General features: G+C 40.5%; 1 protein-coding gene across 19 annotated transcripts in view; it reads left to right on the top strand.

Moving 5' to 3' along the window:
• ACTR3C (actin related protein 3C) overlaps positions 1 to 27,612 on the top strand; it is a 340,014-nt gene that overhangs the window by 60,431 nt on the left and 251,971 nt on the right. For 2 of the 19 annotated variants that reach the window (XR_010159051.1, XR_008536300.2), the window contains 2 exons: positions 145 to 790; positions 933 to 1,136. The exons of 11 other annotated variants lie outside the window; for them this stretch is intronic. The gene's annotated coding sequence lies outside the window, so the exon portion shown is untranslated. Of the gene's footprint in view, positions 1 to 144; positions 1,137 to 1,933; positions 4,691 to 27,612 lie in introns of those variants that run through there. 6 more of the 19 variants (XR_010159053.1, XR_008536303.2, XR_008536302.2 and 3 more) reach the window with 6 other exon arrangements.

The following is a 27,612-nucleotide window of genomic DNA, read 5'->3' as shown; positions in this document are numbered from 1 at the left end:
TTACAGAGCCTTATGCACAAGAGCCCATGTATGTCTTAAGAAGGTGGAGTTACTGTTCAGTTCGGGTATCACTCCAAGGATTTAATGTGAGTCTGATTGTATTTGTTAAGTCCTCTTTTGTATTTGATCTATTTTCTACCACAGCAAAGTCAACAGAAAAAGCCTGTAATGCTACCAGATACAGATTATCTACTTCTAGGCCAGAAGTAAATCTGAGAGGATTTAGAGGAAATTAGTACAACCGGTGAGCTCTCATACAGTGGTTGACCTGGTTGGTGAGACCATCTTGTCCACTTGCCATGGCCAAGTGGGGTCCGTTGCTGTCTTATCCACCACCTGCAACTGTGAGTGTCTTAATCGACTCGGTTTAGGGACTTTTGTTTTCTTCAACTTGTCTTTGCTTTGAAGTTTTAATATACATTTATATACAGTATATGCTGGGTAATATAATATACGTTATAACCTGGACTCAGAGCACCCCTCAGTTAGTGTTTTCATTTTTTGCCCTTTTTCTGTCTCTCCTGTTCCACATTCTTCTCATTTGCTGCGTACTTTCTGAGCTCATGATGTTCCTTTCTGAGTTTTCTAACTTCTCCAGAAGCATCTTGATGGCACAGGCCATCCCGAATCTTGCCAGTATTCATGCAGTGTTGTCTTCAGGTTTTATTTGTTGCCTAGTTTTAAAGTTCACTGTCTGTGGCCACGCTGATGGTGCCCATGCAGAGTGCTGACCGCAAGGAGCTCTATTCCGTGCTGAGCTGGACACTTGGAGCTCACATGACGTTTCACGGTGAGGAAGCAGGGATTCTGAATCGCAAAGGAGCAGCGCGAATGAGGGCGGTTTGGCCCCCGCCTGTTGCTGGGTTGTGACCTCCCTTCACAGAATCTCTTGAGATGGATGCCACTCCTGAAGTGACTTGGCTCTGTTTTAGGGGCCTACTCGTGGGGTAGTGTGTGCAGCTCTCCCGGTGCCCAGGAAAAGTGGAGTACAGGGATGCCTGAGGGATGATCTGCCATCGGCCAGGGCCCTGCCTGCCTTAGCCCCCGCTGACAGCTCAGCATAGTCGTAGCTTCCACCTGCAGCTGTCTTCCTGAGCATTTTCTTAAGTGAAAATAAAGATTCAGCCATGAAATGATTTTTGTTTTATTTATTTATTTTTAGCGTAGGAAACAAATAGAATTGCTTTTTAGAAGAAAAATCTGAAATGAATGCATTTAAAACATTCAAATGATTGTTATAAAGATGCAGATCCTCAGAATGACAAAGTATGTGTTTTAAAGTTCCCTGTTTACATTTCTGAACTTTTAGGAATCTCTAGGTTGGGGAGGTTGAGACATCTTCAACCATCCCAGTGAGCCCCAGTGCCCGGGCTGCAGTCTGCAGTGAGCTCTAGTGCCTGGGCTGCAGTCTGCAGTGAGCTCTAGTGCCCGGGCTGCAGTCTGCAGTGAGCCCCAGCGCCCGGGCTGCAGTCTGTAGTGAGCCCCAGCGCCCGGGCTGCAGTCTGTAGTGAGCTCTAGTGCCTGGGCTGCAGTCCGCAGTGAGCCCCAGCGCCCGGGCTGCAGTCTGTAGTGAGCCCTAGCGCCCGGGCTGCAGTCTGTAGTGAGCTCTAGTGCCTGGGCTGCAGTCCGCAGTGAGCCCCAGCGCCCGGGCTGTAGTCTGTGGTGCCTGGGATGTTAGCAGATTAAAACTTTAAGTCTGCTCCCAGTGGAAGGAAATATGCTTGGGTGACTTCTAGGGTATGAAAAAGTTCTTCAGGAAGTCCTTGAACCAGAGCTGGCTACCAGCAAGTTCCCACACGTGCCAGGGCGAGGCCTGCGCTAGTATCCCTGCCATACTCCCGTTATTGGCTAGGAGTAGGAAGGTGTGATTGCACGCAAATGCTGCCATGGATTCCAAAGCACAGCAGCAGAGGCCTTCATTGTTCCTCTCTAGGTACTTGGAGTTCTTCCAGGGCGTTACCATGACTACCCTATGAGATATGGAAGGTAAGGGAAGCCAATACAGGGTGTGCTGTTCATCAAGTGACCAGTGTGGGCCCTGGGAAATCAGAAAGACAGGGTGGAACATGTGCCTCAAAGTTATCCTATTTTAGGGTTGAGGGCTGGGGTATTTATCTGCCAAGTCCCACTGGTGAGTTCTCTAGGGCTGTGGGTGGGGACAAAAATTCCATGAAACCCCCAGGCTGCCATACACCCAGACAGGCTGCAGCAAAAGCCCTCAGGCAGCCAACATAGGTGCTTGCAATTGAAAGTCAGGCTGGTGGGCACAGATACAGCCAATGCCAAGAGGTTATGGGCAGGGTCCCAACAGAGTCTGCTGCAATGCATGGGAAAGACGGTGGCAATGTCAATGGAGGTCCATATGGTCCCTCTCTGCAGTTCTTCCTCCAGCATCAATGCCATTTGGAATAATCTTCCAAAGACAGAGCACAGTCAGGATTAGTTATGTGTAGATGTTTTAGCAGTAAAAATACTATGGGCTTCACCTACCCCTGGCTGTTGACTTTTTCAAAGTAGTGCAGAAACCTTAGGACAGCCTCCTGCCAAAGAGTTACATTTATTCCTATCACTGCCCACTGCAAGGCTTTAATAGCCCTTTTCTCTTTCTTTATGAGATGCATTGAAGAGACTATCTAAAAGCTAAATATTTAGGAAAGAATATCAACAGGAAAGACCTAATAGACTGGAAGGTAGGAAACAAAGCACAGGATGATTAAATTTTTAAAAAACAGCAGAGCTAGCATTCCAATAAGCCCTAGGAAGCCTAGCGAGCTTTCACGGGGTACACTCCAGGGGCAGATAGTGGGTATGATGGTATAGTTCTCCACAGAAGAAAATATGTAGAACAGTCTTCTGATTGGTGGGAATTGTTTGCCAAAGGCAATCTTGAACTATTTCACAGCTAGCCTGGGGTTATGTAATCAATGGTCTTTCATCACGGCAGAAAGTGCCAAAGCAACCAAAATTCCAAGTTCAACTGGATTTACTTGCATTTACTTACTTTACATGATGTGCCTACAAATATACAACTATCAATCATAGGTCCTAGGAATGTAGCGCTTTTGCAGTATGTATCTAGAGTTACTGGCAATTGGTTCATGACATTATTGGGTTCAGGACATTCCAGAATTGCCCTAGATGCCAAGGTGTCAATTATGTACTTGGTATGAGTGTTGGGCAGAAACATCACCTCTATTGAAAGCTCAAAAGGCATTCAGAAAATATTGATGAATGCTAATACTAACTTAATTGTGGAAGTGTTAGGTGTTCATCATAGGAAAACCTTCATTACCATGAATACTTTTCTCTCAGTCCTGCCTCTAGATTGATGAGAAAGAATGATCTACAATAAATTCAATTCATGCTTCCCCCAGATACAGGGCTAAAGGTGAGACAGCAGCATTTTAGTCACATTAAAAATGTCCCTGGTTTGCTTCTGCCTCCCTCTGCTATAAAGGCTAGATATGAGTTTGCATAGCAAGTAGCTAAACTAAAACTCTCCGATTCTTCTGAAAGATGGATAGAAAGTTTAACCAGTAAAAATATAATGCACAAAAGGTAAGTTCATTTTTAGTGCCTTTCAGCCTGCTTAGTTGGTGTAAAGAATGCACTACTGAAAGATAGTAAGGGCAGGGAACTTAAAATCTTACTATCAGAAACATGAAATTGTCACCGAAATTTGATTTAAAAACTCACAGAATTGTTGGCATAACAGTGACTTACAGCTTATTCATCAGAGCAAGTTAGCAGAAACCCAAATGCTATTCTCAGATATCCATTCTTTTCTCAGATATTGACTTGCGTGTTTTTACATTCCCAATGAAATTTTTTAAAAGCAACATATGTAGTTGTCAAGCAAGCTAAATTGGTAGCCAAATGAACCCAATGACGTGAGGCTGCATTACATTTTGTAAATCCTAAGTCATATTCAACTTGTTCTATATACTGAGTTCCTTATTCCTGTTAGGAAAGGAAGTTGAAAGTTTAGACTTGTCCAGATTTCAGCTTTGAGGATTCCTCTATCACATGAGGCTTGGGGTGGTCTGTGTTTGTTTCAGCTTAAGAGCCATAGCAAAGATGCTTGGGGGTGTTGAAATCAACAGCTACATTGCGGAGAAGCAAGGACAGAACTCGCAGGTGTCCAGAAGGAGAGTGAGCTGTGGGAGAGAGTCTGGGAATGGGCAGCGATGGAGGAAAGGAGAAACGTTGAGGACCCCTCACCTCCCTTGTACTTTGTTTCTTCAAGCCTAACGTTGTGTAATCTATTGTGTTGTCTTGCTTATCCAGGACAAAAAATGGATCTCTAATGAATACAATCATATCTGTAAGCTACAGATTTTACCATCAAAAATATGATTTATTAGTAAAGCTGCCCACATGACACTGAATTTACTGGCCTTCGTATTAATCATATAAAATAGCGATGGGAGTTATAGTAGGCTGATTCTGAGATGGCTCCCTGTGATCTCATTGGAAGAGAGATGTTTATTATGATAGGGCAAAAGCCTAGTGCTAATGTGGTCTGCAGTTATGCTGAAAACAGAAGATATACCTGATAGACTTGGCTACATGGCTAAGGAGATTTCTGGGCAGTGGGGAAGATACTATTTTTCTCTTGCTGCTTATAGCGTGATAGAAGAGCCATAAAGTGAGGGAAGAATAAAACAGGAGAGCATAAGGTCAAAAAAAAGATACATTAAGAGACATCTGGCTTTAACTCCAATGTGTAAAGTTCTTAAAAGTCATTGCTTCCACTCTTACCACAAGAAGAACCTGAGTGAACTGAAAATCAGTGACAATTCGTGTATCCAAATGAGAATGAAGTTCCTACAGCAAACAGCCACCCAGAAATCTGCAAAGATAGATGAATTAGGGGAGTCACAGCTGAGATCTGTTTACCTGGTGCAGAAACCACTAGAAACAAACTCTTGGTAGCACTTCAGTGGTAATGCTGATGATTTTCCGGAGCGCTAGTGTGGAGTCGCGTGAGAGTGATAAACTCCTGGGGTCACACTCTTGGAATCCCACACAGTTGTGGATTTTACCTCCAGAAGCCCCACCAAGCTCTCACAGTAAATAGTTGAGAAAATGCCATCATGGTCCTGTGGGGCGCATGGAAGAGAAGTTATTGTGAAATATACCCAGAATATTCTCCATAACAAAGATCTACCCTCCAGCGAGGGGTAAAACCTTTAGCAGAGACTTATCCCACTTGGGGTAAGGTCACTTTTCACACTCTGGACACCAGTATCCTTCCTGTTCCTTGTAAGGGGAGAAGCAAAGCTAAGAAATGCTTGTAAGGGACATAGACCCCCTAAAAGACTGTGATGTAATCATAAGAGTATAGAATACTTCCCCTATGCCAACCTTCTCACCACACTAACAGGGCTCCAATGTAACTGTGGATTACACCTAAAAGAGCCAGAAAACACAGACTCTCTGTGGAGGAGTATATAAGGATGCCCAAAGTCAAGAGTGGAGACAAAATAAGGATACTAGAGGAATTCGAAGCCACCGCTACCTACATCTACAGCAAACATTATATATAGCTTGATTCTCAGCCAGATTAATAATAACAACAAAAAATGCTCACTAAAGGCCTGTTTGCCTCACTGATTACTATTCAATACATTATGTATGGGTTTTAATGGAAAATTTTAAGGTATCCCAAAAGGCAAGAAAAAACAAGTCAGAAAGACAAAGCAAGCATCAGAACCAGACTCAGATTTGACACAAATTTGGAAATTATCAGACAGAGAATTTAAAATAACTATGTTTTAGATTTTAAAGACTCTAATGGAGGAAATAGTCAACATGCAAAAATAGATGTGTAAGAAGAGTGATGGCAACTCTAGGAAACAATCAAAAGGAAATGCTAGAAATAATAAAAATCACTGACATAAATAAAGAATGTCTTCAATAGGTTCATCAACAGAACAAGTTTGAGGAAAGAATGAGTAAGCTTGAAGATAAGTCAACAGAAATAATTTCGAAAGTATAATATACATCTATTTGGAATACCAGAAGGAGAAGAACAAGAACAAGAAACTAAAGAAATATTTGAAGTAACACTGTCAGAGGATTTTCCCAAATTAACCACAGCAAATCACAAGTCAAGAAGTACAGAGAACAGTAAACAGGAGAAATACCAAAACAATTATACACAAACTTCAGAAAACCAAAGACAAAAAGAAAATCTTCAAAGGCGTCAGAGAAAAAGTAACCTGACTTACAGCAAAACAGGACAAGAATTAAATTAGATTTCCCATCAGAAACACAGAAGCAAGAAGACTGGAGTGAAGTATTTAAATGCTAAAATAAAGAAAAAAAATACAAACTTGAGAAATAAAGACTTCCTCAGACAAATGCTGAGGGAAATAATCAACATCAGACCTTCCCTGTAAGAAAATATTAAAAGAAGTTCCTCACAGAAAAGGAAGGTGATAAAGGTCAGAAACTCAAATCTGCGTAACAAAGGAAGAGTGCCAAAGAAGGAATAAATAAAGGTAAAAGAAATTTTTTTTCTTTTCTTATTCTTAATTGATCTAAAAATAACTATTTGAAGTAATAATACGATGATGGTATCATATGATTAATGAAGTGAATGACAGCAATGACGGTGGCATAGTGTCATTTAAAGGTGGAGTTAGATTACTTAAAATGTATGTTGGAAACTCAGGCTACCATTACAATATTTTTATTTTTATTTTTATTTTGAGTTGCAGTCTCACTCTGTCACCCAGGCTGGAGTGCAGTGATATGATCACGGCTCACTGCAAGCTCCTCCTCCTGGGTTCAAGTGATTCTCCTGCCTCAGCCTCCCATGTAGCTGGGATTACAGGCACCTGTCATCATGCCTGGCTAAGTTTTGTATTTTTATAGAGATGGGGTTTCACCATGTTGGCTAGGCTGGCCTTGAACTCCTGACCTCAGGTGATCCGCCTGCCTCAGCCTCCCAAAGTGCTGGGATTATAGGCATGAGTCACTGTGCCTGGCCTTAAAATATTTTTAAAAGATGTATAATTAATATGCTAAAAAAGAAGATAAAATTGTGCAAAATGTCCTATTAAAATCAGAAAAGGCAGAAAAGTAGGAAAAGTAAAAAATAAAGAACAAATATAGCAAATAGAAAACAGTTGAAATATGGTGGATATTAACCTAATAATATCAATAGTCATTTTAAATCTAAACAGTGTAAAGAAGCCAATTTGAAGACAAAGGTGTTCATAGTGGTAAAAAAAATCCAACTATATTTAATCTACAGGAAACTCATTAGAAATATAGAGACATAGGTCAAAAGTAAAGGTTTTAAGAAATATAAATCTTGTTAACACTAATTTTTAAAATTGCATAGAACTTTATTAGTTGTGAACAAAGAAGATAGCAGAGAAAGAAAAATTATAAGGGAAAAGAGGTGCGTTACATAATGATAAAGGGATCAATTCTCAAAAAAGACAACAATCTTAAACATTTATTCACCTAACGACAGAGCAAAAACACCTAAAAATGATGCAAAAGCTGATGGAACTAAAGGGAGAAATATACAAATTCACCATTGCAGTTGGAGACTTCAAACTTCTTTTTCAGTAATTCATAGCTCAGCAGGTAGAAAATCAGTGAATACAGTTGACTTGAGGAACACTATCAATCAATATGATATAATTGACATTTATATAATAAAATACTACCTACAAACAGCATAACATATGTTCTTCCCAAGCTTCTATAGAACATACAGCAAGATAGGTCACATTCTGGGCCATAAAACACACAGGAACAAATGTAGAACAATAAAAATTATAGGAAATATATTATCAGGTCACAGTGGAATTAAACTAGAAATCGGGAACAGAAAAGTAGCTAGACAATCCAAATATTTGGAGATTGTCTTAACTGGTTTAGTGTAGCTATAAAGGAATACAGGAAGCTGGATAATTTATGAAGAAAAGAGGTTTATTTGGCTCACAGTTCTATAGGCTATACGAGATGTATCGTGCCACCATTTTCCTGGAGCCCTTCAGGAAGCTTCCACTCATGGCAGAAGGTGAAGGGCAGCCAGCATGTTCAGTGATCACGTGGTGAGAGAGAAGGCAAGAGAGAGAAGAGGGAGGGGTCAGGCTCTATTTAACAACCAGCTTTTGTGGGAACCAATGGAGTGAGAACGTGCTCATCCACCCACCAAGGGAGGGCATTACTCTATTCAGGAGAGATCCACCTCCAAGACCCAAATGCCTCCCATGAAGCCCCATCTCCAACACTGGGATCAAATTTGAACATGAGATTTTGAGGCAACAATCATTTAACCTTTAGCAGAGATTAAATAACACAATTCTAAATATCGCATGATCTAAATAAGTAGGCTCAAGAGAAATATAAATATTTTGAATTAAAGAAAAATGAAAATGCAATTTATCAAAATTTGTAGGATGCAATGAAAGCAGTGCTTAGACAGAAATTAATAGTATTACTGAATATATAAGAGAAGAAGAAAGATCCAAAGTTGATCATTTGAAGTTATAGAAGAAAAGCATAAAAAAATTAGAGCAGAAATTGATAATATCTAAAACAGGAAAACAATTGAGAAAATCAAAGAAATGAAATGCTGTTCTTTAAAAAATCAATAAAATTGATTGATAAATCTCTAGTTAAGGTAACCAAGAAAAAAATAAATGTACTACAAATTGACAATATCAGAAATGAAAACAGGGTCATAGCTACTGATGCTATGGACATAAAAAGAAATATGCAAAAATACTAGAAACAACTCTGCATGCCCACAAATTTGATGGCTGAGATCAGTGGTCCCCAGCATTTTTGACACTAGGGACTGGTTTTGTGGAAGATAATTTTTCCCTGCACAGGAGGGTGGTGCGGTGGGAAGGTTTTGGGATGAAACTGTTCCACCTCAGATCATCATGCATTGGTTAGGTTCTTATAAGGGGCATGCAACCTAGATCCCTTGCATGCAGGCAGTTCACAATAGGGCTTGCGCTCCTATGAGAATTTGATGGGAGGCGGAGCTCAGGCAGTAATGCTCACTCACCCACTACTCACCTCCTGCTGTGTGGCCCTTTTACTAACAGGCCATGGATTGGTACCTGTCCATTGCCCAAGGGTTGAGGACCTCTGGGCTTAGATGAAACGCACCAATTCCATGAAATAGACCGACTTGTACAAGAAGAAATGGATTATCTTGACAGGTGTATTTGTATTAAAGACACTGAACATAACTAATAACCTTCCAAAAAGAAAACAGCAGGCCCAAATGGTTTCATTAGAAATTTTGTTTTTGTTTCTTTTTTTCTTTCTTTTTTTTGAGATGGAGTCTTGCCCTGTGACCCAGACTGGAGTGCAATGGTGCAATCACAGCTCACTGCAAGCTCCGCCTCCCAGGTTCAAGTGATTCTCCTGCCTCAGCCTCCCGAGTAGCTGAGATTATAGGCACCCATCATCACTCCTGGCTTATTTTTGTATTTTTAGTAGAGACCGGGTTTTGCCATGTTGGTCAGGCTGGTCTCGAACTCCTGACCTCAAATGATCCACCCGCCTCAGCCTCCCAAAGTGCTGGGATTATAGGCGTCAGCCACCATGCCTGGCCTCATTAGAAAATTCTGCCAAGTATTTTAAAAAGACTGAACCAAATCCTCTATAATATCTTCCAGATAATAAAAACAGAAAGAGCAGCAAGTGGAATTTATTCTAGGAATGTATGACTGGTTTAACATTTAAAAATTAATCACTCTAAGGCTGGGCATAGTGGCTCACGCCTGTTATCCCAGCACTTTGGGAGGCTGAGGCAGGTGGATTACCTGAGGTTGTTGTTTGAGACAAGCCTGGCCAACATGTTGAAACCCTGTCTCTACTAAAAATACAAAAAAAAAAAAATATTAGCTGTGTGTCGTGGTGCACGCCTGTAGTCCCAGCTACTCACGAGGCTGAGTCAGGAGAATTGTTTGAACGTGGGAGGCGGAGGTTGCAGTGAGCTGAGATCTCACCACTGCACTCCAGCCTGGGTGACAGAGTGAAACTCAATCTCAAAAATAAAAAAAGATTCACTCTAATACGCTACATCAACAAGTTAGAGAAAACAAAATATATCATCATACCAATAGATGTGGAGAAAGCATTTGATAAAAACCAGCACCCATTAATGATAAAAACTTTCAGAAAATTAGGAATAGAGGGGGACTTCCACAACTTGGTAAAGAACATCTACAAAAACCTACAGCTAACATGACAGCTAATGGCCAGACACTGGATGCTTTCCTTTTAAGACAAAGAGCAAGACAAGTTGCTTCTTCTCACCACTCCTATTCAACATCATACAGGAATTTCTAGCTTGTGCAATAAAACAGGAAAATGAACAAATATATAACAGATTGGAAGGAAGAATAAAAACTGTCTTTTTTTTTAAGCAGATAACATGACTGTCTATCAAGAAAGTTCCAAAGATTCTACTTTGAAAAAGTCAACAAAATGGGCATTCTGAAAATAATTCATAGTATAACAAATTTACAGGATACACAATCATGTATATATAGTATTATATGAATACATAGTTTGTATTGTTACTATATGTATAATTTGCACCATTACTATATATACAGTAGTATAGCAAAGTTACAGGATACACACTGTCTCTCTATATATATACAAATATATATATTTGTATTGTTACTATATATAGTATTATACATAAATTTTGTATTATTATATGTTTGCATAATTTGTATGTTACTATGTATTTTTAAATTTTTTTATTGTTGCTGTAGTAAACTACCATAGGACTAGTGTTTTAAAACAGAATGAATTCATTGTTACAGTTACAGAAGTCAGAAGCCCAAATACAGTCTGCCTGAACCAAAGCCAGGGTCAGCAAGGTTCCTTTCCACTGCTTTTGCCAACTTCTAGAGGCCACCTGTATTCCTTGGTTCATGGCCCCTCTCTTCATCATCAAATGATCAGCATAGCTTTATGACATTGGCAGCTCTGATTTTGCTCTTTTGCCTTCCTCTTATGTAGACCCTTGTAATTACATTGGGTACACCCAGATAACCCCAAATAATCTCCCTATCTCAAGATTCTTAATGTAATTATATTGGGAAAGTCCCTTTTGTCATATAAGATAACATAGCAACGGATTCCAAGGATTAGTATGTGAGTTTCTTTTGAGGGGCTATAATTAACCCTACCACAATATGGAAATGTCTATTGTTTTTCTATATACCAGAAATAAGACATTAGGATGTGAAATTAATAACATAACACCACTTACGGTATCACCAAAAATAAAATAACTAGGCATACATATGGACAAATGTGAACAGGAACTATGTGCAGAAAACTATAAAACTCAGGTGAAAGAAATCAAAGTAAAGCTCAATATCGAGAATGCTAGTCCATGTTCATGAATGGGAACACTCAGTAATATTAAGATGTCAATTATCCCAGACTTTGTCTACAGATTTACTGGAATTACAATTCAAATATCTGCAAGTCCTTTCGTAGATATCAACAAACAGAAGCTAAAATATAAGGGAAGGACAAAGACCTTCCTAGAATTGGCCTAGAATAGTCCATACACTACTGAAGAAGAACAAAGTTGAGCCCTTTTATTACCAAATTTCAAGACTCACTATAAAGCTATAATAATCAAGACAGCATATATTTAAAAGAATAGGTAGATAGGTCAATGAAACAGAATTGAGAGCCCAGAAATTAATCTATGCAGTCTGCTGATCTTTAACAAAGGAACAAAGGCAAGTCAATGAAAAAAAAAAGTCTTTTCAAAAATGGGGCTGGAATAATTGGACATACATATACCAAAAAAAAAAAATAAACCCAGACACAAACCTTATACCTTTCATGAAAATTAACTGAAAATGTATCAGGGCCCTAATTATAAAATACAAAATGATAAAACTTCTAGAAGTAAACATAAGAGAAAATCTAGGGTTTTGCGATAAAGTTTTTGATAGAACAGCAAAATCATGATCCATGAAAGAAAAAATTCATACGTTGTACAATATTTTAAAATTAAAAACATCTACTCTCTGAAAGATACTTTTAAAAGAATCATGGATGGAGCTGGAGGACATTATGCTAAGTGAAATAAGCCAGGTACCAAAAAACAAATATTGTATAATCTCATTTATATGTGGAATCTAAAAGAAATTGATCTCATAGAAACAGAGTGAAAAAAGGTAGTTACTGGGGCTAAAAACAAAGGAGAGAAATGGGAAAGGAGAAGATATGGATCAAAGGGTACCAAGTCTCCCTTAGACTGGAGAAATAAAGTTAAGTGATCTATTGCACTGCATGATGGCCACACCTGATAATAACATGTTGCATATTTCAAAATCACTAAAAGAATAGATTTTTAACATTCTCAACACACACACAAAATGTTAAGTTGGTGAGATGATGAATGTGTTAATTAGCTTGATTAAATCTTTCTACAATGTATATATATGGAAGTCAAAACATCACATTTTAACCCATAAATATACACAATTTGCTAATTTAAATAAAAGCAAGGGGAAGCATCGAAAGATAAGCCACAGACCAGAAAATATTTGCAAAATACAAATTTGCTTAATTACTTGTACCCAAAATATATATTTAATAAACAACTCTTAAAACTCAACAATAAGAAAACAACTCCAATATAAAATCAAAAAAATATCTGAACAGACACCTCACCAAAGCAGATACACAGATGGTAAATAAACATAAGAAGAGTTGCTGAACATCACTGGTGGCTAGGGATTTTCAAATTAAAACGGCAATGAGGCGGGGCCTGGTGGTTCACGCCTGTAATCCCAGCACTTTGGGAGGCCAAGGCAGATGGATCACTTGAGGTCAGGAGTTTGAGAACAGCCTGGCCAACATGGTGAAATCCTGTCTCTACTAAAAATACAAAAAATTAGCCGAACGTGGTGGTGCGTGCCTGTAGCCCCAGCTACTCAGGAGGCTAAGGCAGGAGAATCACTTGAACCCAGGAGGCAGAGGTTGCAGTGAGCTGAGATTGTACCACTGCACTCCAGTCTAGGTGACAAGAGCAAAACTCCATCTCAAAACAAACAAACAACAACAACAACAACAAAAAGCAATGAGGTACTATTACACACTAATTAGAAAGGCGAAAATACAAAAACAAGCTGGAGATACCAACAACTGGGGAGGAAGCAGAGCAATAGGAGCTCTCACTCATTGTTTATGGGAATGCGAAATGACACGGTCAACTTTGGAAGGCAGTTTAATGGTTTCCTAAAAAGCTAAACATACTCTCACCATATGATCCAGCAATCACTTTCCTAGATATCTACCCAAAGGAGTTGAAACCTTACATCCACACAAAAAATCTACATGCAAAAGTTTACAGAAGGCTGATTCACAACCACTAAAAACTAGAAGTAACCAAGATGTTCTACAATATGTGAATGGATAGGGAAAGTGTGGTGTAGCCATAGAATGAAATACTATTTAGTAATAAAAGGAAATGAGCTATTAAGCCAGAAAAGAGATGGATGAATCTTAAATGCATGTTGTTAACTGAAGGAAGCCCATCTGAAAAGACTGCATATTGTATGATTTCCATTATATGACATTCTGAAAATGGCAAAAACAGTGATCATAAAAATCACCATTTTCAGGGGTTGGGGAGTGAATAGGTGAAGCTCAGAACTTTTAGGGTGGTGAAACTATTTTGTATGACACAATGTGGATACATTACACTGAGGATAAAAAGTAAATCTTGAGGTATGTAAATTTAAAATCGTATTTAGGAGGTCAGGGAATCCTAGAATGGAATGCAGAATGTGACAAAACCAACTTTATTAAAAATGCATTACACAACCTCACTGAAGAGGGAAGGGAAAAGGTGCTGACATAAGCAACTTTGGAAATGAGTTGAGTCTGTAAGACACAGTCAAAAGAAACTGTACACAGCACTGCCACTGCATTCTAGTTAATAACACTGTTTCCCACTGGCTACAAGTTAAATGTTCTGATACCACTGTACATATAGAGTAGAACTGAACAACGAATTGGATGGTTGGTGGAAGGCAGGAGCCAGATTTACCACTGTTGGAGTGGGCATTTACAGATAAGTAAGGGAAAAGGGCTGGAATGATTCGTGTGGCAATGGATTAGAGTTGTAGACATTAGTATGAATATTTGGCTGAATATAGACATACACCATTAAATATAGAAATATTTATAGATATTTGTGTATGACCTGGATTAGTACATACAAATACATTACCATTCTCTGTCAGCTAGAGGACTCAGAAACAGTATCACAGTAGCAATGAGCACTAGTAATGCCCAGACATTCGTTTCTAATACCATTGTCTAATAAAAATAATCAGGGCTCCTTGGAGAAGTGGCTGATTCTAGTGACAGGAAATGTACAAGGTGAGCCTGAGGCACCTTGTAGTGCCATAAAGGAAATATTCCAATCGCATGCTCGTGCAGGCACACACACACACACACACTAATGGGGGTGTGGCCAAAGGTGCACAGAGCCACTGAAGATCACCCAGTGGCCAAAGCTGGCATAATGTGAGCAAAAATAAATAAGAGTAGTATTGAATTATAACCCAAAATATCATACAAATATTCATAAACCCATGCTTTATAGTTAAATAATAAATAAATGAATGGGTGAGAAGAGACAGGTCTCCAGTGGAGCAGAATGTTAAAAATGTATGCAAACGCTCTGCCCTCAAGGAGGTGGAACACAACTCCTCACTCCTTCAGTGTAGGCTGCATGTAGACGCCTCCTTACAAAGAGTTCAGTATGCAAATGAGAAAGGATAATAGTAATTTTACTGTGGAGAAACTTGACAAATACTCCCTCAGGCCAGGAAATCCCAACCTTTGCCTGGCTGGATTTCAGAATTGCTTTAGAGCAGCAACTCCTTTGTGCCTCCAGTTCTCTCTTTATGGAACAGGTGTGCCTACACCTGTTATCTAATGTCCATCCCACCATTGTATGTTGAATACATGTGAGAAACTATCTTATCTCTTAACTTTTACATATCTAAACATGGAGGAAAGCTATACACAGGAAGTACACCAGAGGAGCCTCCTTCACACATGAAACTGTTTCTGATGATAGAATTCTAGACTTTGAGCTGATGCTGTAATGGAATGACTTTTGGCGATCTTGAAAGAAAGTGAGTGTATTTCACATGGGGAGAAACACAAATCATTGGAGGCCAGAGGGCTGATTGTGGAAGGCTGCTCCTGACAAGGCTTCCATCAATCCCATCCACCTGGCATTCACATTCTTGCAAAATCTCCTCCACTTGAGTGTGGGATGAACCTAGTGACTTGCATCTAATCAATTGAATAAAGCATAAGTGGTGAACTGTCACTTCCAAGATCAGGTTATACATGATTGTGATTTCCATCTTGCTTGTACTCTCTGGCTCTTCTTGAGTGCTTGCCCTGATGACACTGGCTGGTGACACTCACATGGCAAGAAAATGAAAGTATCCTCTGACCAGTGGCAACAAAGAACTGCAGCCCTCTCTCTAGAGGCCTTTGAGGAACTGAATTCTGCCAAGAGCCACACGAGTTAACTTAGAAGCAGATCCTTCCCTAGTAGAGCCTTCTGATGAGACTACAGCCCCAGATGAAAAATTCAGTGCTGTCTAGTGAGATACCCTGAAGCAGAGGACAGAGCTAAGCCATGCCTGGATTCAAGATCCTCAGAAACTCTGAGACAATAGATGTACTTTGTTTAAAACCTTCATGTTTTCAAATTATGGATGGTCCCCAACTTATTGTACTTTGATTTACAATTTTTTGACTTTATAATGGATTTATCATGCTGTAACTCGTTAGTTCAGGAACATCTGGACTTATGATGGGTTTATCATGTTGTAACTCCATTGTAAATCAAGTAGCATCTCTATTTGCTATGCAATAATAGATACCTAAGGAGTTTAAAAATTGTATTAACGTCTTGGGAAATGATTTGGCAGTTTCTAAAAACAAACAAACAAACAAACAAAAAAACAACCCTGCATCTACCTTAGGATCTAATAATTCCACTTCCACATATCAATACATGATAAATGAAAGTGTGAGTTCACAAACAAAAACCCTGTACATAAACATTTAAAGCAGCTTGATCCATAAATAGTCAAAAACTAGAATTAACACATGTAATCATTTGTAAGAGAATGGATAAATTAATAATGGTACATTCATACAATAGAATATTATTTAACAATAAAAAATGAACTGCTGAGACATGCAAAAACATGATGGACCTCATAAACATTGCATTCAGTGAGGGAGTTCATAATGCATGACTTCATTTATTTGAAATTCTAGAATAAGCAAAGCTAGTCTATGGTGATAAAATCCAAACAGTTGTTGATTATGGGGGTAGTTTATCGGGAAGAAACATCCTTTGGGGGGTGATGGCAATGCTACCTGTCTTAACAGGGGTATGGATTATACAAATATACATAACTGTCAAAACTGATCTGTTCATTTTACTATACATTATACCACATTTTTTTTAAAAAAGGAGGTGGCATAAAAGAAAGCAAAGGAAAACATAGTGAAACCCCAAATTCACAATGCAGGAAATTTCAGGAAGGAAACTATTCGTGCCATGGAAGAAAAAATTGCTGTTATTTTACTAAATCATAACTGATTATGTCAAAGTCAAACATATTGTCACATAAGTGACATAAAATCAATTAGACATCAACAGCATCTTTCTTATCTTTTTCTGTGCAAAGTGTTCAAGCTTGATTAATGAAATGTCTTTCCTAACGCGAGGGTGAGTCATCAAGCTCGAGGTCATGATGAGCTCCTCTCAGGGCCACTGCTCAGCCTGCTCCCTTCAATCCATCTCAAGGGCCCTCTCTTCCACTATAATGGAGCTCACAGTCAAAGTGGGAGAAGGAAAATACGCAAGTAATCACAGATAAATGCATGAGTAGTTGTTAGCCAGAAAATTGGAATTGAGCAATAGTGTCTGTAAATTAATGTGAAGTGCTAGCAATTGTTGCAGGCAGTTGGTAGTAACAGCTGATGAACACCTACTACTATGCGAAGCACCTGCTGCACATTAGTATTTCTGAGCCTCAGTTTCCTCACGTGGAAAGGTGCAGCTATAACACCGACCTTACAAATGTAAGAATACATGAGAGAAATAATTTGCCCAAGGATGTGCACTAGGAGGCGGCAAAGCCAAGATTCCAACCAGCATCTGCATCCACAGCCAAGCTCTGCATTACGCTGATCTCCAAGCTGAGCCTTCATATTCATCTCAGGAGTTGCTTTTGAATGTCTTCAGCAGCCAAAAGCAACCAAACACAATCATTTGTTTTACAAAATGGGGATTATTCCAACTTGGAGTTGGGAACATTAAAGAAATGACCATGAATATCAGTAAATAACGGAAGAACTAAAATAAATCTCCCTTTTACTTTTAAATGGACAATGTAAGGGGATGTACTTTTTTTTTTTTTTTTTGGAGACGGAGTCTCTCTCTGTCGCCCAGGCTGGAGTGCAGTGGTGCCATCTCGGCTCACTGCAAGATCCGCCTCCCGGGTTCACGCCATTCTCTCGCCTCAGCCTCCCGAGTAGCTAGGACTACAGGCACCCGCCACCACGCCTGGCTAATTTTGTTTTTGTATTTTTAGTAGAGACGGGGTTTCACTGTGTTAGCCAGGATGGTCTCAATCTCCTGACCTCGTGATCCGCCCTCCTCGGCCTCCCAAAGTGCTGGGATTACAGGCGTGAGCCACCGTGCCCGGCCAAGGGGATGTACTTCTGTTACCAAGCCAACGCACTTGAGGAAGAAAGTGCAGCTCTGGTCCTCATAAATTAGTCTAACTTCTTCCTTCAATTTATACAAGCTAAAACCAAGATTTTGGGATGGTGAAATAGAAACCAAATTATGTGGTTTGATTCCCATTCAGAATATTCAAACTCAACTATCTCTGCCTGGATAAAATTTAACATTTTGTCAAATAATATGGCTGTATCCTAACGTGCCCTTGGTCCCCTGTTCAGACTTGTGATCCTAGAATGTTGCAATGCAGTCTTCATGAAGCAGCTGCTCTTTTTTGACTGATTTTTCCTGGTTCCCTGGGGTCAATTTCTTTTCACCTGTGTCTAAATGCCGACTAATTAGATCATGACTTCACAGGTGTCAAAAGAAAAAGAAGGAAACAAAGAAAAAGAAAGAAAGAAAAAACTCTTGGGAAGCTGCAGAGACTTCTATTGCAGAAAGGAATGGATGTACTCTGTTGCCCTTCCCCAAATACCGCCCTGGTCAAGCCAATTGGGCCGCCAACCAATGGCACCGACCGGGCCTCCGCGCGCAGCGCCTGCGCAACTGACAGAGCGCTCGCATCCCTCAGCTGTAGCTTGTGCAGCCTGTGCTAACGAACCCGGGCCTCCGCGCGCAGCGCCTGCTCAGCTGACAGAGTGCTCGCATCCCTCCGCTGTAGCTTGTGCAGCCTGGGCTAACGAGCCCGGGTGCCGTCCCAGCTCCTCCTCCGCCCACTCCACTGTCTCTCTTTCGCCTGTGCAGTGGTTCCTGGCAAAACCTCTTATGCCACCTCCCGACCATCCCGGGAAGATTTGGCGGCTGGAGCCCTGCGCAGGAGCTGTAGGCAAGAGTGGGCGCCAGTCCCTCCTTAACCCCTGCTGGGTGGGTGGGGTGCCGGAGTCCGCACTGATGACCGCTCCAGCCTGAGCTTTTGAGGGTGAGGGGGTTGTGGAAAGATCCGCCCTGGAGCGGAGCGCGCACCCGTGGGCTCCTTGCAGCGGTGGCTCTGCCCTGGTGGCGCAAGGGCGTGAGTGCGCGCGACTCCGTGGCTTTCGCGGGTTTCCCCACCCCTTGCGCAGGAAAGAGCCTAGTCCTGCGTCCCCCTGGCTCTCCCCACACACACCTCCTTGGAGCTCCTTTTGGGTTTGCTCCCGCTTCTGGTCTTGAGCGTCCTGAACTGTTTCCCGGGGAGGCAGCACTGGGCAGAGCGCCCTCGGAGCCGCTGGCGCCGGCCCGGCTTCCCTCCGGGGTCCCAGCAGCTGCTTCTCCTTCTCCAGCTCTGGGCTGCGGATTTTACCGCCCCTGCACAGAAGCCTGCAGCGTGGAGGCTCCCCTCGCGCTCGCGCAGACTCGGCTGCAGAAGGAGGACCCACCTCGCGTCTCCCCCGAGGCGCGCACCTCTGTCGCCACCCTCCACGCGCCTAGGAAGTTTTGAAGGTAGAGAATCTGGGCCCCTCAACTTCCTCTGGACATGAATCAAACCGCAGGAGTCTCCAATAGCGTCAGGTGTCCCCCGGGGAAAGGCCACAAGGTAAGGGACCCGCGACGGAGGGGGCTTGTGCAGGGGCGTGGGGCGCAGATGGAGGCTACAGTTGGCCGGCGAGTGGAGACTCCGGCAGGTTTGTGGAGGGAGTGTGAGCAGCCGCTGGTGCGTCTGCATCCCTTGCAGGGGTCGGTGACTGAGGATGGTTGGCGGATCGCGGGGGTTGAGAGAACGTGTGCTGTTTTGGAGACCCGCGGCCAGCAGCAGGGCTCTGCCCGTGCATCCGCTCCCGCCGGCCACCCTGGGGCCGGAGATCCTACCCTGCTTTGCGGCTGGGCTGGGAGGTGCAGCTGTTTCCCATGATTGCGAGGCTTTCGGGAGAAGAGGTCGGCGTTGGGAGGCAGAGCCCCTCCCCCTTTCACAATCAGACCCCCCTGGGCCAGAGCTTGCAGAGGAGCTCTTCCCGGGAAGCGCGCGCGGGGCTCTCCCGCAGGCGTTGGCGCTGGCTGCTGTCACGGACACGTGCTTCATTAACTTTAATGGAGCGATGCGTGCCTGGAATTATTTCCAGGAAATTAGTGACGTTGAGAGAAAGGGGAGTGGGCGGCGGCCTAAGGAATTCTGGCAGAACCTCACTAGCAGCCCAGAGTGTGAGGGACTTGGGAAACGTTTACTCCCACGCGCAAAAACCCCAGATCGCCAGCGAGGTTCCGGATTTCGCACGGATCCTGTGGGGCCCGGCCACCCTTGGCCATGCTCAATACGCCTCACCTGTCTGCCATTCCGCTTAGGTTATGATGAATTAGCGAGAAAATTCCTTACCCGGGTTACATAGGGAAGCCGCACAGCAATGCATGTAACAATGAACTTTAAAATATTTTCGAATATTTATATATATTTTTAAACCGAAAAAAGGCGAGCACTGTGGAGCTTAGTCCTTGATATGCAGACTGAATTTATGCTTTACTCTGTCATCTTATTTTCGACACCTATTTTTGTGTGTACACTTTATGTAAGGGCATATATGTTTATTAGCTCTTATTGGAAAAATATTCCCATTAAAATCTACTTTTTGGGGTTTGGGGCATGTATTAGCCCACAATATCAACTCCAAACACTATCTACTTGTTCGGAGTTGAAGTGAGTAATGATATTGGATTCACTTGGCAGATAAAGGAATTCTTGTTCTGTTTGAGTTATGTAAGATGAGGATTTAAGGTTGAATGCTTTTATTCAACTGAGTAAGTAATATCAAGCATTTTCTTCTATCAGATCATGATGAAATATTTGAATCAGCAAGTCATTTCTCTGATCTCTGTTCTCACTATGATTTGAGTAGTTATATGTTTCACATTTACATTACTTAATATCTACAGGAAATGTATTTTAATACACAGTAGTTGATATAAAATTTTTCAATTAAAAATAAAGTTTCACCCATCAGTGATAATATAGTAGAGACATCTGTGGAGTTCAGAAGATCACTCAGGAATTTTCTTTAAGAAATGTCTTTGGCTCCAGTATTAAAGTGGCTTCTTGGAAGAATTGGACTGTAGAGTATTGCCACCAATAAAACTTTCTGGAAAGTGTTGGAACACACACCAACAATTTAAAAGGTAAACCTGTTAATCATGAGTTAGGGATCACCTTACATACCTATCAGGTGTCCAACAAATACTTGCTCCAATGAATCATATTAATTCAATAGTCATCAATCATCCATTTAATAAACATGGTAAACCCCTATTAAGTTCCAATAATATGAGAACGGAGAGCCCCAATATGAACTTAGACATTGCCTTCACTGTCCAACATGCAGTTCTAGTCATACCCTATCCTTCGTTCTTTAAAATCTTTGATGGCCTAAAGTGAGATGATGGTGAAATCCATTAGCTAGAAGGAAAAAAAATATTCAGTTCCTTTTCTCAAAGAAGAACACACTTAAGTTGTTGTTTGCCTGTAAAGTTTGCAGCTTTGGAGTTTGTCTTGTAGGTTGCTGTGGTGTGATAACATGAGAGACTGAAATGATTGGAGGTGACGTGTTGGTGAAAGTTCTGTAGTGGATGAGGGATGAGCTGGTAGCAGGAGTCAACAGTCAACACTGGGAAGTGCTGGATGGACCATGTGACATTTAGGTCACAGTATTTTTCCAATAAAATATAAAACTCAACAATGTCACTTTAGTAGATGTTTTGGAACAGTTGTTTTTCCATCGTATGTATAGCATATACGACTTTGGTGGAAGGAAAGGCATCAGCCTCTTAGGAAAATATTCCAGCTGGACTCACTTTTGTTTGGTCTCATTCATTTACTGATTACTGGTGTAGCGATTTACATTTGGCAAATTCTTATCATTTGTTCTTGTGCAGATATTTCTTGAGCAACATTGGTTGTCTCTTTTAGATGGTTATTCACCTTTTAGATGTGTTAGCCTTCTTTTAGATGTGTTATTTATTGCTAGGTTCATTCTTGCCTATTGAAGCCCTAGAATTTGGAAAGAAGAGGTCCTTGTTGCAGCCTCCTTTCTCCTGAGCATGGGGGCACCTGACCACCTGCTAACAGCTGCTGAGGATCACAGGGTAATCCACCACACTGTTGGCCCCAGTAGAGGCAGGAGCCACTGGTCCTGAGAGGAAACCTCCTGAAGTGATAGTCCTCTGGAATTGGCTCCTGGAAACTTGTAAGTGGTATTCATTCTTGAGCAAAGAATACAAACTTAAGTTTTACAGAAGATGTAAACTACCAACATAAGACTGTTCAACTTTAGCTTTGGAAGATGGCACTCACCTTCTGAGCAGAAAGTAAGGACACCCAGTTGAGTAGTTAACTCCAGCCAAAGTAGGGCCTCTCCTTTCAGCCTCAGGTTTGAAGAGAAAGCAAAGGTTTGGATTGAGTTTCTTTGCTTAGAGCTTTTCTGAAAGGGAAATTTCCTTGTATCAGTATGTATTACGTTAGACATCAAGACAAGTATTATCAGTGCTTCAGTCTCTGGAAGCAGCAGACATAGCTGTCCAAAGCTTGGACTTTGGGATCCTAAGGTACCAGTGTCATTTTGGATAAGTTGCTTAACCTCCATGCCTAAGTTTTATAGGACCTTCATGGTAAGAGTTTCATGAGGATTCAATAAACTAATCCATGTGTGGGGCTCGCAGCAGGACCTGCCACACAAGATGAGGCATTACTTTACCTTTGAGCACCCAAATCAGGGAGGACAAGGCAACTTCACTTTAAAACCCTTTTTATTAAGGGGGGGCATGTGCTTTATAAATATTTGTACCACAGCCTCTTTTTTTTTTTTTTTTTTTTTTTTGAGACCGAGTCTCGCTCTGTTGCCAGGCTAGAGTGCAGTGGCATGATCTTGGCTCACTGCATCCTCCACCTCCCAGGTTCAAGCAATTCTCCTGCCTCGGTCTCCTAAGTAGCTAGGATTACAAATGCGCACCACCACACCCAGGTAATTTTTGTATTTTTAGTAGAGATGGGGTTTGCCATGTTGGTCAGGCTGGTCTCAAACTCCTGGCCTAAAGCAATCCACCCACCTGGGCCTCCCAAATTGCTGGGATTACAGGCGTGAGCCACCGTGCCCGGCCAACAGCCTCTTTTTACATGGTCACCTCTCATAGGCACACAGCTCCTCAGGAGCAGGTCCCAGAGGGTATGAGTAGGATAGGATAATTGTTAGAGTATGGGCTTTGCAGTGAGACAAATGGTAACTTGGTAAAGATCACACAAATAGAGCTGGGCATGGCATGGTGGTGTGTGCCTGAGGTCCTATCTACTCAGGAGGCTAGTGTGAGAAGATCATTGAAGTTGGAATCCAGTCTCGGCAACACAGTAAGATGGCATCTCTAACACTCACCCCCCCAACCCCAGAAAAAAATCACACAAGTAGAAAGTAACAAATGCAGGACATAATTTATTTTTACACATCTGGAAAAGGGGAATATAATGTATGCATTATCTCATATAATTGTTAAGAAAATCCCCATGCAACAGTTTGCATATAGTAAGCATTTATTACATGACAAAGCTTCACATCAAGCATGGATATAGGTCCTGGAAATAATTCTTTGTATTACTTATATTATAATTTGAGACCCCATTTTATCTAAAATTCTTCGCTCTATCTGATGTTGTAATTGTTTCTATTTCATATCTGTTTTCTCTTTTCTCTGCTTTCAAGAGTATCTCCTTATCTTTGATTTTCCATGTTTGGTGACTTGTATGTGACTAGCCATGGGTTCTTTTATATTTATCCTGCTAGGAGTTCACTAAGCATCTTGAATCTTTAATTCTTTCACCATATTTGGGGATTTTGTACCATTATTTTCAAAAATATTTTTACATTTTATTCTTTCTTGGGATGACAATTGTATATATATTACACAATATACAGATTACATATTGTGGCCTACAAATGCATATAGCATTTACACCATTTGATAATTAGGATCAATATAACAGATTCCATGAGCACTTTTTCCAGCTTGTACGATTCCTTTCCTAGCCATTTTTGCCAACAAGGAATCTAGCTCCACCAGGTCCGAAAAAACTCTCAATTCAGAAACATACTTAAAGAGTAATCGTTTTGTCTGAGGGTAGAGATGAAAAGTCTCTGCTTCCTATTTGTGAAGGTGGATATTTAACATTCTAGTTTTCGTTCTCATTCCACCTTTGTCTCCAAAGCCAAAAGGGATGAGTTATTAGTCCATGAACCTCAACGGATTCTTTGCAATGAAGAGTAGATGCAAAACTTTGGCTCTGTGGATTTCAATCTGAACTCAACTAGCGAAATTCCTTCAGGATCAAGGACTCACTTGGTGCCTCTGATGAATGCAGTGATTAATAATCGTAATATCTCCTGTTTACCCATTTGCGCTCCTAGAATGTGGCAAGAAGTCAATCCTTATTCATCATTTGGCACCATTTTCTGGTGAGGAACATCGTATTCTACCAATGAATTAGTAAAATGTTGGTGTTTCTTCTCAAGGTTTTCATGCTGTGAAAAGGCTGATGAAGCGTTTGCATTTTGAAGTTGCTTATGACCCATGAAGAGTGTCAGCCTCTACCCACAGGAGTTTGCTGACTTTTGCCAGCTCTAGGTATTATACTTTGTGGAAATTTAATAGCCTTCTTACCTTCTACTTCTAGTGTTTATTTTACCACAAGGACAGGGATAGCAAAGCTTGTATGTCTGTCATTTTCCTTTTAGGACATTAAAAAAAAGGATTAATCAACTAAAACCATTTTGATTCAATAGAAATGCATTTTTGTGTGTGTGTGAAATACTACTCATGAATCCCACCTACATTTTTACTTTGATTTCATCCTTAAAGGATATATTTTCCTGGATGTGAAATTCTGAGTTGACAGGATTTTTACTTCTTTTTCAGCACTTTAAAGATGGCATTCCACTGAGTTCTAGAATGAGTTTTTTCTACTGAGAAGTGAAGTCATTTGATTCATAGTTCCCTGTATGTACTGTATTATTTTTCTTTGTCTGCATTTAAGATTTTTCTTTGGTTTTCAATATTTCAATACTATGTGCCTAGGCATGATTTTCTTCATATTTATTACCGTAGTGGGTGCAAAGATCACCTTGAATCTTTAAATGCACCATCTTTGGGAATTTGGTGGCCATTATCTTGTCAAACTTTTTTTTGGTCCTATTCTTAATTTGTTGAGATGACAATTATGTATGTTTTATACAGCTTATATTGCTTTACAGGTCTCTGAGGCTCATCATTTTTCCAAGATACTTTTCTCTCTTTCAGATTTAATTTCTGTGGCTCCATCTTCACATTTAATGAGTCTCTCCTCTGTGTTCTGCATTCTGTGGTTTGTGTGCTTAGCTCCGGATATTGCATTTTCAAATTCTAAAATGTCCACTTAGTTCTTTCTCCATAATTTCTATTTTCTGCTTGGATTGTTTTTTTTTTAATTCATCGTGAGTATCTTTGCTGTTTAATAAATGAGGAGTCTTCTTATAATACTCACTTTAAAACTCTTGTATGATAATTCTAACATCTGAGCCTTCTTAGAATTGGTCTGTGTTGACTGTATTTTCTTCTCGAAATTGGATCACAGTTTAAAATGTCCTTGTATGTTGAGTGATTTTGAATTTTATCTTGGGCATCATGCATGTTGTGGAAACTCTGCATTCTGCTTTGTTTCTCTGATGATTTGTTTTTCATTTTAATGAACACTTAAGTTGGATGGCAACTCAAATACAAGTTTTGTTCTTTTATCCTCTTGTAGCCCATTCAGCAGCTGCATGACTCAGGGGACAACTAGAGATTTGGAGGCTGCCTAGTTTTCTTAATTCTGGAATCCCTTTTCACTTTCCAAGTGAGTCCTCTTCAAGACTTTAAATCTTTGTGAAGCTTTCTTGTTGACCTTCACTCAGTCTCTTTTTTATTTTCTGTCAGTTCTTTCTCTACTCTTCTTTCATTTTCCCAGTGTTACATTTTCCAAAACTCACATTTTGATAAACTATCACTTGTCAAATCTGAAAAATCTGAAGGTTTTCATGCCCTCCCTTTTTTGTCTTCTCATAAGAAGCAAAACCTACTTTAATGCTCTCCCTTTGCCAAAATACCTCCTGTCTCCTTTTCTATTCTTTCCTGCCCCTTTTGGTTTAGATCCATAGAACTTCCCCCTCCTGGGGCATTTCATCCTATTTCCAAACTTTTCCTCAGTCTATCCTGCTTAGGAATTGAGCAGCCTCCTCCTCCTCTTCATGGCTTAAAGAATTTCCCTCCTGGATTTTAGCACTGATTCCCTTTCTGTGCTTTCCACTTTCCAAGTGAGTCCTCTTCAAGACTTTACATCTTTGTGAAGCTTTGTTATTGACCTTCACTCGGTCTCTTTTTTATTTTCTCTTCTCTTTCTCTAGGAAGCCCTCCCTCTAAATGATTAGATCAGCCACTGACTCACAGGCTATGGGACATGGCAAACTCATGCAAGGCTTATGGCGTTTCACCAGTTGCTGCCATAACAGCAGGTCCTTTTCCTGCCCCTTTTCTTTTCTCACACACTTGGCTTCAGAACCACCATCTACGGACATGAGTATATCACAGAACCAGAGTCCTGCTAAGAAGGGAATTTTTTTTTAATAACTCATGGTTGCAGGTACCATTCTCCAGCTTGATTTTGGACTTGAATCAGACCCTCCCACCTACTCTGATCCCTACACCTCCCTGTTCCTGAGCCTGTAGTTCTTTCTGAATTCCCAGGTTCCCTCATCCTGACCATTGGTATCTGTCGTTTTCCGCATAGTGTCTAGTTCCTCCTATGCTGGAGAATCTTTCCTCCCTAATATAACATATTTAAAATTAGGATCTAACTTTAGAGGTAATTTCATTTAGTCCTCTCATTTCAAAAAACTGAGATCCAACAAAACGCAGTTAATGAGAGAGCCAGGGCTCAAACCCCCACTGCCTGATTCTAGGTTTTGGCACATTCCATTATACGAGGCTGTTTTGTGGTTCATCTTCTCCATCTGAGCACGCAGTGAAGGGCCACGTCTGATAGACACTTGGGCATCATGAAGGTTAGTGAGTCAGCCTGAAGGACACTTCACTAACACTTACTGTTAGCAAGGGCATGTCTAGTTCATAGCTTTTCTTATCCACCATTGCTCTTCATTCTGAAAAGAAAGCTTAGTTGTCTAATTGGTAATTTCTGGAAGAAATAAGAAAGAGTACCCGTGTAAATATAAATAAATAAATTCTTTTTATCACCCAAAACTTAAATCATCCCCAAGTATTTCAGAAAGTTTAATATAATGGATAGAACATAAATTACTTTTATGACTTCCAGGATATTACTGAAAATCTATTTATGTTATTTTGGCTGTACATTTTATTGATTTTTAAAATTTTAATTGTCCTCATTTTATCAGTAAAATACATAAAATGAATCTAAGCTCATACATAAGTTAAGTTTCCAGGAATAGAGGGCAGTAAATGAGTAGTAATTGTTTTTTCTGGTTTTATTTGTTTGATTTTTTTTAAGTCAAAAGCTATACCTCAAATGCAGTATTTCAATTATCTTACACCTTGTACCTCATGAAGGAAATAGAGTGATTGGAATTTTATAGGACCCTCAAATCTAATATTTTTATTACAGTCCCAGCAATATGGATTTAGTCAAAAGAGATGGAGGAAGTTATGTAATTTCTTGTGCATGCCCTCCCTCATCTTTAGGGCTTTAGAAAGTTTGTATTATTTTCCTATTATGGAGACATAATGCGTGTGTTCTTTCAGTGTCTGTATTTTCCTTTTTATGAAAATTTCAAATGCAATATTAAGAGATCATA

This window comes from Pan troglodytes, chromosome 6, assembly GCF_028858775.2.
Source record: "Pan troglodytes isolate AG18354 chromosome 6, NHGRI_mPanTro3-v2.0_pri, whole genome shotgun sequence".
In the NCBI taxonomy this organism is placed as follows: Eukaryota; Metazoa; Chordata; class Mammalia; order Primates; family Hominidae; genus Pan; species Pan troglodytes.
This window is presented reverse-complemented; position numbering and strand designations above follow the sequence as displayed.